The sequence below is a fragment of the Mercenaria mercenaria genome, chromosome 13 (genome assembly GCF_021730395.1).
Source record: "Mercenaria mercenaria strain notata chromosome 13, MADL_Memer_1, whole genome shotgun sequence".
Lineage (NCBI taxonomy): Eukaryota > Metazoa > Mollusca > Bivalvia > Venerida > Veneridae > Mercenaria > Mercenaria mercenaria.
Genome location: NC_069373.1, coordinates 72,138,325 through 72,150,770, shown reverse-complemented (window position 1 = coordinate 72,150,770; position 12,446 = coordinate 72,138,325).

The window sequence follows — 12,446 nt, the reverse complement described above, 5'->3', positions numbered from 1 at the left end:
CTTTAAACATACTGTAAATAAAACTAGCAAGAAAATACCTCTACCTTAAAGTTACGGATCACATTTTTTGTGATGCATTAGACTGTGTTTTGTATAAAAAGATGAGACAACTCATATAACCCGTTTCACGGAGTACTGCATCCGTTACAGTTTCTCTTATTGTTCATTAGTAACGACAAAATTGTAACCCATACTTATATGGGCATTTTTACTTACCGCTAGTTATAGGAATACCTTCGAGCACAATTTCATTTCTTTTTCTTTTCTAACGTTAATCCAAGCCTATTGTATCTTTCACTACACAGAATCAAGGCAGATAGCTCCTTGTACATGGCTTCTTTCACAGTAATCAATTAATTGCATCTGAACTTATCTGAACAAATCGAATAGAAATGGGAATGGTATTTTTATTAGTAGACTTTGTATGCGGTAGGTAAATCAACTATTTGCTGTTAACCAAGTATTTTATTTATTCTAGGAGCGCTGGAATGTCGGTTTATTAGTTTCACTTTCAGTTTCAGGTTCTGTAGATAGTGCTGATGAAGCATGACTTGTTTTTAATATATTATTGAACATGATATATGTTTTAATGTTTGTTTAAAGGAATATAATGTTTAGTCGTTGTTTGTTGATTCGTGTCGTTTTAAATCGCCAAGTGTAAAAGTTTAAATATGAATAAACATATACTGTCAGTTTTCAGTTCCTTTTAATAGTATTTAGTATTTATAACTTACGTTTAATGATAAATCACGCTAAAATGTCGCAAAGTAGAAAGGTAACATAGTTCTATTTGTTCTTCTGTAATAATCGCACAGACGATATAAACTGAATGCGAGAAGTTCTTAATTATTAATCATTATTAGTTTTTGCGTCATAATACTTGTCATTTTCAGTTGACGAGATGCGTTATTCACGATTATTTGCGAAAAACGCGTGCAATTTACAGACATAATTTTTTAAGGTAAAGGCGAAAAAAATGCCTTTGAGACAATGTCGTGACACACTGAGCATGACCCCGAGGTTAAGACAGCAAATGCCGATAGCCAAACTCTGCATTCTAGCTCGGCCTTCATTCAATCCAGCTCTGTATTCTTTTTGTTCAGCTGCTTATAATTATATACCGATTGCCGAGCTTGGTACTGCATCTCAGCATTTGTTTTACACTATATAGATGTATATGTCGAGCCAACTTCACGCATATTATTGAACGTATATAGTGCGATCCGGACTATTCTGTATTTCAAGTTGCTTTTCAGAAATTAAATGAATTAGCAACTACGTGGTCTATGTTGCAACTACGTGGTCAGTGTTGCATACAGATACCCAGGAGTTTTATGCGGAACAGAGCTTCAGGTATTCCATGTATAGCTCTAATTTTAGTAAGGGGGCTATATACGGAAAATTTAGCTCTGCAGGAGCTATATATGAATATGTGCTCCGAATACAGCTCCCAGAGGAGCTATATTCGAAGGGAGTCATATAGCGTGTGACAACACTCCTCCGTCTTGAAAGTTATGAAAATCATGCTTTTGATGACAGGATCTTTCTAAGCTTACTGTGGAAAAAGAAGTTCATGTATTAACTTATTGCTCTGCTTACCAACATCTCAATGTTCTAAAAGGTTGATATTAATACGTCATCTGAAGTTTAACATGACGGGTCATTTTTCTTTTCTTGCTTGGTCATTATTCAATCAAATTACAAAGGTTGCTCACTTACATTGTATTTTGCTACATAATATTAATTATCAGCCAATCAACTTTCCTCGTGGTTGTCGTTAGTGGAGAGCATTCATTAATCAATTTAATGTTAAAAGAGCATGAAGTTCTTTATTCCCACAGTAAGCTAAGAAAGATCCTGTTCAATATCACTCGTTGACGAGCACGCTTCTTTGCTTAACAAAACAAAAGTGCTTTGATCGACAGGTCCATAGTACAATGAAGAACTACATGAAGCCAAACATTTAAAACGAAAGTGGAGAAAAACAAATAAAACCAATCCGACAGTAGATCATGGGATATACAGATCATTTTTCTTCGGTGAATAAATTGCTGAAACAAGCACGTGTTAACTTCTATTCTGAAATATGAAAAGATAGAGTCATGCGGACGCGATCAGAAGACTGTTCAAAGTGAGGAAGAATCTTCTTGGTAGAAAAAAGGAAGCCGTCCTACCAACATCTTCCTCTTCCAAAGAACTTTTACAAAATTTGGAAAGCCACTTGTCTTTGAACAGTCTCCAAGAAAAACACCAGTCTGCATACAAATTATTTCTCTCCATTGAGACTGCATTACTAAAAGTTCAAAATGACATTCTCAACTCCCTTGACCAAAATAATGTGACAATGTTAGTGGGATTGACCTATCAATTGCTTTCGATATCATCGACCATAGACACATTTGCACCGCCTCCACGTCCACTTTGGTTCCGCAGGAAAACCACTCGAATGGATATTTTAGTATCTGAGTGATCGCTACCAAAGTGTGACCATAGATAGGGAATTGTCAAAACCAGCGAATGAATGAAATACAGTGTTCCACTACGAATCCCCTTTGAATATATTGATCTGAAACGTGATGCTCGATAGTACGATGATGAAAACGCAAAATAAACGAAACTACGATAACGAAAACGCGATAATACGATATTACGATGATGATTGTGCGATATACTATCGCGTTTTCACCATTGCACTAGCGTATTATCGCGTTTTCGCTATCGTAGTATTGACTAAATGAAATGAGGACAAAATGTATCTTTTTCATACGTAATGACTTAACGATTCCGGTACATTTTAAATTACCATTCTGTTGTTCTTGGTAACGGTAAACATGTTTTAAATTTCAATAATTAGGGCCCAGAAATCAACAACACTACAAACAGCACGTAGTGAATGTTTTTTAAAAGTTTTTTTTTTTAAATTTCTTGATATTACAAACATGACATTACCAGTAATTTTTCATATTAGTTAAAGCTGCTTTCCACAGTCTAGTTAGATTTCGTTAAAGAAAAAATAATTTTACTTGTACGTGGTCAAATAATTCTGGTTTCAATAGTGAAACATTGATAATTGTTAAATTCGGCATACTTTCAAAGATTTCAATGGTAAACTTCTAACTGTCGTCGACGACATTTAACAGTTATTAAAATTGCAAAGCAATTACTAGCTAGTACTTTCAGTTTCACATTCTAAAAATAGGTTTCGGTTAACAAAATGGAATTTAGATAAAATAATTGCTATTTGCATAGTCTGAAACCATACAGAAAATATAGACAAATGATAAGATTGCTTGGGATTCCATAGAAAGTAGCTTTAAACATTAAAATAAATTTGGTGAATAGGAGCACAATTTCAAGAATAGTAACTATACATTTTCGTGTTCCAATACATTACCATAATTTAGCGAAAACATACTGAGTTAGTTATGTTATGTTTCAGCATGTTTGAAAATAAAAGAAGGAAAGAGCCATTTCATTTTGACATATCTGATATCGGAATTGCATGTTAAATTTATGACAATTTTCACGTGATTATTAAGTATGGATTATCAGTCTCAACTGGAATTTAATCTAGTAAGTACAATTAAAACAAGCTGTCAAAATTTCAACCTTAAACCAAGCTGAGACCGAAAATTGTTTTGTGAACATGGGCCCTGGGAAGCACCCAAGGTCAAAATTCCGATCATATTCCATAAATGTTTTTGGCCAGTGCATGCATAGAATTGTCAACGAAATTATATTTTTGACTTAGCAAACTCCAATGACACCATTTAAGCAAGTATGATTGGTCATTTGATACAACAAGCTTAGTAGTCGAGACTAGACTTTTGTCATTATTGACAAAGCCTTTTTAGTCGAGTACCTTTTCGAACACATGCATATATGGTATGCGTACATACAAAGCTTCATGGAACTTGGACAAAGATTTAAACTCCTGAAAACTCAAAGTCTATATTGGTTTAAAAATTCATAATGTAGCCATCATGTATGTCATGATAAGGTGACCAGGAAAACTGAAGGAATTCAGTACCGTGTAAAACTGAAATTGTATTGTTTTAAATGGTTTTGAATATATAAGTGTAATACCACGTGCGGCATTTTTACCGCGGTGCATTAAAATATCTAGCATCGTATCGTGCATATTCAAAATTGTGCGTCGTACAATAGTATTTCAGCGCCGCGAGTGCGAGTACGAAACTACATGTTTCCAAAATATTATATACATGTACATTGCGGCTTTGATTCCAAATATTCAATTAAGTAATAACTTGTATGTAATATATGCTGTTGTAATTCCCTATGCATAGGGGTCGCCTGACCTAAAATAGGTGAGTGAACCTCTTGTGGCGCAGGGGAAGAGTGTCTGTCTTCTCACCAGATGGTCATTGGTTCAAATCCTGGATTATAGCCAGCCGTTTTCACTGCTCGCGATTTCTGGCTAAAACCTCAAGAAATTGACAGCAAACTTATAAATAAGTTGCAGCACTTCATAAAACAAGTTTGCGATACAGGTATTTTAGTTTCTTTTTCATAAGAACGGTAGTGGAAAGATTTGAATAGATACATTAATTAAAAAGCGATATAAAACGTAAAAGGGTATTTTCAAATCAAAATGCGCCCACGCTGTTAAGAATGCGTGTAAGACAAAATATATCGGTACTTCATATACAGTAAAACGGGTTTTAATAAATCTTATTACTGTCTTTTTTCAGATATCTTAAATGGAAACAGTCATGACATGAATTCCTAGTCCAATATTACCTCTTTATATTTTCGCAGTAGCGAACTGTGGCAAGTCTATATCTGCATGCAGTGGCTACCGGTGTGTAACATTATCTATCGTATTCGCATATAAAACCGTTAATTATAGGCTATAGCATTTATTTTTATCCATCGGTATTCAAGAAATTGGAAGTGTTAAAGGCCCATCAATACATACGAGTAGTCGTCTACTTTTTCCTCCCACAAGAACTTGGTGCAAATGATTCTGGTAATACCTGTATAATACAACTATTCTACAAGACGACATGTAGACAATCTAGGCCCTGTTTTCAGGCATGTTCTAGTCTCTGGGTTTAGCAGATATAGAGCGGACACAAAATGGAAGGCTCAAATCTTTGACCTTGAGTTGTGACCTTGACCTTGAGCTGACAAGGCTGTCTCATGGATTCTGCACATCGTCTTGATGAGGTGATCATTGACCCAAGTTTAATGAAAAATCCTTCAAGGGGTTTAAGAGATATGCAGCAGACACGAAAGTGCTACGGACAGACGGACGGAAGGACAGACGGAGGCCATTCCTATAAGCCCCAATCACTTGTGGCCGCCTTGATCAGGTGATCATTTGACCCAAGTTCATATGAATCCTTCAAGGGAATTAGGAGATACAGAGCAGACACAAAATGGAAGGCTCAAACGTTTGACCTTCAGTTATGGCCTTGGCCTTGAGACGGCATGGCTGACTCATAGGTTCTGCACATCGCCTTGATAAGGTGATCATTTGACCCAAGTTTGAGGAAAATCCTTCAAGGGGTTTAGGAGATATAGAGCGGACACGAAATGAAATACTCAAACCTTTCACCTTAAGTTGTGACCTTGACCTTGAGCTGGCATGGCTGACTCATGGGTTCTGCACATCGTCTTGATGAGTGATCATTTGACCCAAGTTTTATAAAATTCCTTCAAGGGATTTAGGAGATATAGAGCGGACACAAAATGGAAGGCTCAAACCTTTGACCTTGAGTTGTGACCTTGACCTTGAGCTGACAAAGCTGTCTCATAAATTCTGCACATCGTCTTGATGAGGTGATCATTTGACCCAAGTTTCATGAAAATCCTTCAAGGGGTTTAGGAGATATGGAGCGGACACGAAAGTGTTACAGACAGACGGACAGAAGGACGGACAGACGGAGACCATTCCTATAACCCCCACCACTTGTGGCGGGGGATTAAAAGTGAGTAAAAGACTTCAGCTATGAATGACTAAGAATGCAATGAAAGAGAAGTTAAACACTTAAGCGACGAAACAGAAGAGGAAGAATATAAAAAAATATGAAGTCCAAATGTTATGATTAATTTTTTTAATTTGTAAAATCCTTTAAAGATGGAAGCTTAGGTATACAAAAAATATACAGTACTGATGAACATGGCGAAACAAATTGTGACAGGTACATGGATTACATTTTCGTACTAAACAATATCACAATTATAGTAAAATTAACTGGGGATCTAAGAGAGGGATTTGTTAAACTCGAAGAAAATCTAATCCCTTGCCCTCATGATTTGCATACACGTAAAGATATATTTTTCATGAAACTACAATATCCAATTTTTAAGTCATTAAAAGTACACAAAAAAGTTTAAAATGTTTATATGTCGAAGTCGTAAAATGAATGGATTTATATGATGTCACCGTTGAATTCTTATCAACACATATTGTTCTAAGCGGACGTAAAATTTCAAGAAAGTACTTTCAGTAGCTTTTAATATATTTTCAAAATAACAAATGGTGGCCCGGGTTAGCTAGCTGTTGTGTTCATTATTCCTTCTCTTGAGAAGGAATATCTTAATTCAATAAGTCACACTTGACTGAGCTGCTGATATCGAAATCTGTTGTAATCACAAGCTGGTCAATGGCATTTAACTCCGTGACCTAAAAAATAACCTCTGACGTTAAACTATTCTTTCTCAATTGAGGCGACTCCATGGATTACACAATACTAAACCCGAGGATGATTAATTGATTCTTTTATTTCCTCCATTCTTGAAGAACATAACATGTGTATATTCAGTCGACCAGATAGACATATATCAGCAAATTTAAATGTAAACAACCAAATATTATCGTTACCTTCAAATGCATGGTTAATATGTGAAAACAAACCCCATTGCGACCCTCTAATTATGCACAACGAATTCACACATCGAATCATAATAGATTGACCGGGTCAATGTCTTATTGCCGTATTTACTCTATTGAAAGAGGTAACAGATTTAATTTGTTGTTGGATTTAACAATTTATGTTAAATAACTAGCGTAAATACTTACTTGATATTTTTTGGCAGTATAAAACAGACATTGCAACCAAAATTTTTTTTATTAATTAACAGGCCTTTTAAACATGGGGAACATATCAAACAAATACACTTCAGGTAAACATATAAAATCCTCAGCACAGACAACTTCAATACAATATAATTATTAATGGAAGTATTTGCTGATCAATAGTAAAAAAGGGCTAAGTCATGAATACTGACTGGCAGGCCATTCAATAAGTGGTATATAACATGACTTTAGACATTAATATTAATTATTATTCTCAATTATTAGACATGTCATAAAACACAAACTATGGACCAGATATTTATGTAAGAAGTCATGCAATATTACTAATAATTATTAATATTATTGCTGGTACACAGATTAAAACATTTTATCAAATCAGTAAGAGGTAAAAGTGTAATACACTCATAACTTAAATGAAAATAATAACTAAAATGTTAACAATGTGTATATATATACAGTCAATAAAAGATGTTTAAAATGTTTCTAGATTCTGTTCAATGTTTTAATTTGATAGTATTTCACACAAAAATTCTATTTCCCAGGCTAATTGTAAAATATTTGGTTCATTCTTCTCTCAGAAAGTAGGTTTAATTTCCAATATTTGACCAAAGATTCTCTCCATCTTTTTTACATCTTCCAACCAAAACTTTTAGTAAATATTATGTCAACCATACCATTTAAAACACAAAGCAATATGTTTAAATCAAGTCCCTTTCTTCCGAAATGGATTTTATTCATAATTTATTCAGATACAAAAATAAGAATGTCACTTAGTTTCAAAAGATTCCATTATTTCTATCACTACACCTTTCTGACAGTTCATGCAGCAGATTAAGAAATATGCAAGGATTTTTTATAGTGACCATTACAAATATGTAATGTAATATACTGTTACTAGTGTCTTGGTCAGTATTCATCTAGTCAATTTTTACTAAATAAAACAAAAATGTCCTAGTTTGTATTACCTATTGACCTGCAGTTATAAAACATGGGACATGCCTGTTTCTCAGTTGAAAAAATGTAAATGTTACATTAGTATATACCTACCATTTCATGTATCTAAACTGTAACATTATGTCAAAGTTAATAAGATATTGTATTCAACAACAAAATTTACAACAATAAATTAAAGCATCAGTCTCATAAGTTTTCCATGGCAAAATGCTTGAAACACTTTCTAAATGTGCTGTGTTATGAAAAATATCATAAGATCAAATGTACATACATGAAGAATTGAAGATGTATGTGTTAAAATTTGGAAGTGTAAATTGACATAATTGGAGGTAATAAAGTGGACAAGTGCCAGGTCAGGATTTGAACCTGAGACCTCCCCATGACATTGTACTTCTATGTCTGGGGTGCTCTTACCAACTGAGCTACCTGTCACTGACTGTCCTCACCGGGAAATAAATTCTGAGATTTTTTACAATTTTGAAGCAAGCTGAGAAATCTTTATTGAATAAGATTTTTACTATTCCGATATCATATGATATAAACTCGTACTAATTATCAACTGTTTATTCAAATTTGTATAGAAAAAATATCAATTAACAAAACAAGAATACAATACAAGAAAACAAAGTGTGCATCTGGTAATTAGCCTTTTAAGTCTGGACCATTTCTGACTAGACTGTACATTTAGCCTTACTGGACTACATCGAACTGATACTTTGGAAATTAGTCCTGCAAAAAATAAAAAAAAAATGTATGATTGACATTATTTCAATTTATAGTTATACTGAATTCGAAAATGGTATGTTCAATACTTTTGTACATTTGTACAATAAATAATGTACATGTACAGCTCAGTAGGTAGCGCGTAGATCTACGGATCGTGAGTTCGATCCTCCGGGCGGGGCTAATGTTCTTTGCGGCTATTTGATAAACAATATTTGTGTTTGAAAAAATTTGTCCTCCACCTCCGATTCATGTGGAGAAGTTTGCAGTTACTTGTAGAGAACAGGTTTGTACTGGTACAGAAATCAGGAACACTGGTTAGATTAACTCCCCGGCGTAACATGACTGAAATACTGTTGAAAAACGGCTTTAAACCCGAAACAAACAATCAAAAAGCTACATACAGAAATATACATGTACAATTTTGCAGGTGAACAAGCTAAACGATGCCGTTTTCATGTATGAATCGATTTGCACAACTGCAGGTAACTTAAATTCATCATTTCTAATGATACTAAAATGGATACACTAGAATTAATCATACTCTGGAAACAACAATGGTGAATATTCAACTAAAAATGCAAAGCACACTTTCACTTCCTTGTTTACGACTCCATGTTGAAAATAGTTCTTACCCATAATGCCCCGAGCGAAAGTACACAGGTCAGTGCGACAGTATGAAAGCGCTACCGTAGTGTACACAATGGAGAGTGTGCTATTCACATACCAATACAATTTAAATCAGAAACTTATATTTCCAATTACTAACTCATATCCTATTTAGAATGTTTAGACATAATGACAGCTGCTATATATAGACCATACGTGAATAATAAATTATTCCCATATCTCTTCTGTGTATTTACCAACATGATATTGTTTCCCTATATTTTGCTTAGACAGATTGTTTAACCTAACCTTCTGTTGAAGGGTAGTGTTTATATACATATTCTTTTGTGTAGGTTGGAGTTGGTTACAGAGTTCCAAAGTCATTACTCATTGTATAATTTGTCATAGCTTTGTAGTCTCTGCGTTCTTATTGCTTTTTTACAATCATGTTACGAATAAATAGCAACGAAGTTTCTTAAATGAAACGTTGCAAAGTTTCTATAACAGGTGAACCTTGAAATATCGTGATATCTTTTATCTGATACAAATATCACAAAATAAACAACGTACGGACCTATACATTTTTCTCCATACGATAATTATTATAGAATCGTACATATGTTTGACTGACATACTAAGAAAATATTTTTTATTGTTAGTTTTATTTAGGGATAAAAAAGTATCCATCAGTTAAACAAAATGGAGTTTTCATATAAAATAAAAAGGTATTATCAATTTGAGCTATAGAGGCTGACTGTGAATCTGAAGGGAGACTCAAAATGAAATTACAAATATGCCACAAGTGGTGTGCAAAACACTATATTTATAGGTTATTAGCTTTGTATCGGGAATTATTACATACTCGTTTCTATTCCCCGTTAAGTTACACTGGTACCGGAAACGTCAATATTTTTCCATACAGTGACGCCTGAATTTCATATCGGGGGCGTGACGTAATTCAGTGTGTGTTGTTGCACTATTTTTTTTCTATTTTGTTCAGTATTGTCATTCCTATTCAGGCTGTTGAACATATTTATGATATTTACATAATATTTATACGTGTAGATGCGTATGTAATAAAAAGGTTATTATCATTACATCGGGAAATATGCACTCGTTCTTCAGCGGAAGAATATTGCGCTCCTAAAGTTGCGCAATATTTCCGCTGAATAACTCGTGCATATTTCCCGATACAAAGCTAATAACCTATAAATATGCACGAGTTCTTCAGCGGAAATACTGCCCGACTTTAGGAGCGCAATATTGTTCGATGTTCATGACTGTTTTTTTTAAAGCCGATTTTGCATATTTTCACACATTCCCTTTTAATGATGTGAAAGGTTCTAGGAGACAGAATGAAAATCATAGCAAATGTTATACATTTCCTTTAACAGTGGATACCGAACGGTCAAGATACGCTCTAAATTCTTCCGGAATGAAATTTGCAACTGTAGCAAGAACACCAGTCGGAGTAGGTCTTGAAAGTTCGATGATTCTAACTAGTCCCAAACCAGTCTCTAAAACACAAGTAGTTGGAAATTTAACGCGGCTCTTTTGATGTTTGGCCGCTTATGTCTTATAAAAACTATGGCTCAGCTGAGAAAAATCTCACGACTTGAGTAAAAGTTTAGTGAAAGCCAGTTTGAGAAGACAATTCTCAGACATTTCTGAGAAAATTTTGAGCTGAGAATTTTCTCACTTTGAGAACGTTAGTGAAAGCAGAGCCAGGTCTTGCACGCTGGAACATTGCCATATAAAATTAGCTTAGCAAGTTTGACTGAATTGTATTTAAGTTATAGGAATATATCTTTTACCGAGTTGTAGTGCAAACAGTTCTTTCCCAATCACTAGCAGAAGCAATTGCTTACAGTGCATGCTTTCAGAAGAACTGTTGATAATATTAATATATTTTAATAAGAAAAGGCTATAAATAACAATGAAAATAAATGTTGAAGGAAGTCTTCCTGTTCAACAAAAAAAAAATAGATAATAGAAAAATATCAACATTTAAAAGGACAAGTCAACGTATATAGGATATCAAAAACCCCTTCGCCTAGGCCCTTCCTGATTAAAATGTAACATGAAATATCAGCTTACCAACACGGCAATCGAAACAAATTTGGATTACAAGAGACTTCTCAGAACGAGATGGTCGAACATACGGCGGCAATATAGGAATTCAGCGAAATCTCGTATTCTCAGCTACATTTCAAAAACCAAAAACCGTTTTCATTTTTGAAATTAAAATGTTGTTAAGTCAAAGCTTTTTATTGACTGAAAAAACTCGAAAATTTTCAACATGAATGTTGAAAAAAATGCTGGAATGGACGGTATGTTAATGATCTACCGCACTTACCAGTGTTCTGTACCAGGAAGGTCTAATACGTATCAGTTGTTCCAGTCTGTCTTAAGGTTCTGGATCCGTAATGACAACCAGTAAGTTATACGTATTCACAATATGCGACTTTAAATAGGTACGAGTAGCCTGGGAAGCCGTTGATAATATTTGTGCTTTGTCAGAAGAAATCATACCAAATACCTATGCATTATAGATCACTTAATTTGTGCCCATTAGTGTTAATTGGCATTCGTCGAGTTTCTGATATTATCAATGTCAATTTGCAGGTATTATAAAAGTTAGAAATTGTCAGACTGGATTCCCAGGCTAAGGTACGAGTTCAGCATCTAGAGTACGTAATCATACGGAACTTGCCGAGGGTCATAACGGGCCCTGTGTCGTTCTACTTGTTAGAAGTCTTGTCAACATATAATTCATCTTACCGAACTCCTTAGGTGGTCATCGCGTTGTGTAATATAATTACATTTTGTTTTTATCTTTTTTTCTCAGAGTCGTACTAACATTATTGAACGCCATTAGTAAGACATTATTACATAGTGCTATACGTAGTATGACAATCATTCGTACTTTCTTGTTTAAATCAATAAAAGCAGTACATGTATGTATGTTACCGTTGGAATGAAATGAGGTCATGCCATATTTTTATAGACAGAGCCTTGCATTATATCATTTTTATTTACTATAACCAGATTGATAAATTCATTGTGGAAATGCGCGAATGTAAGATTTATTTCA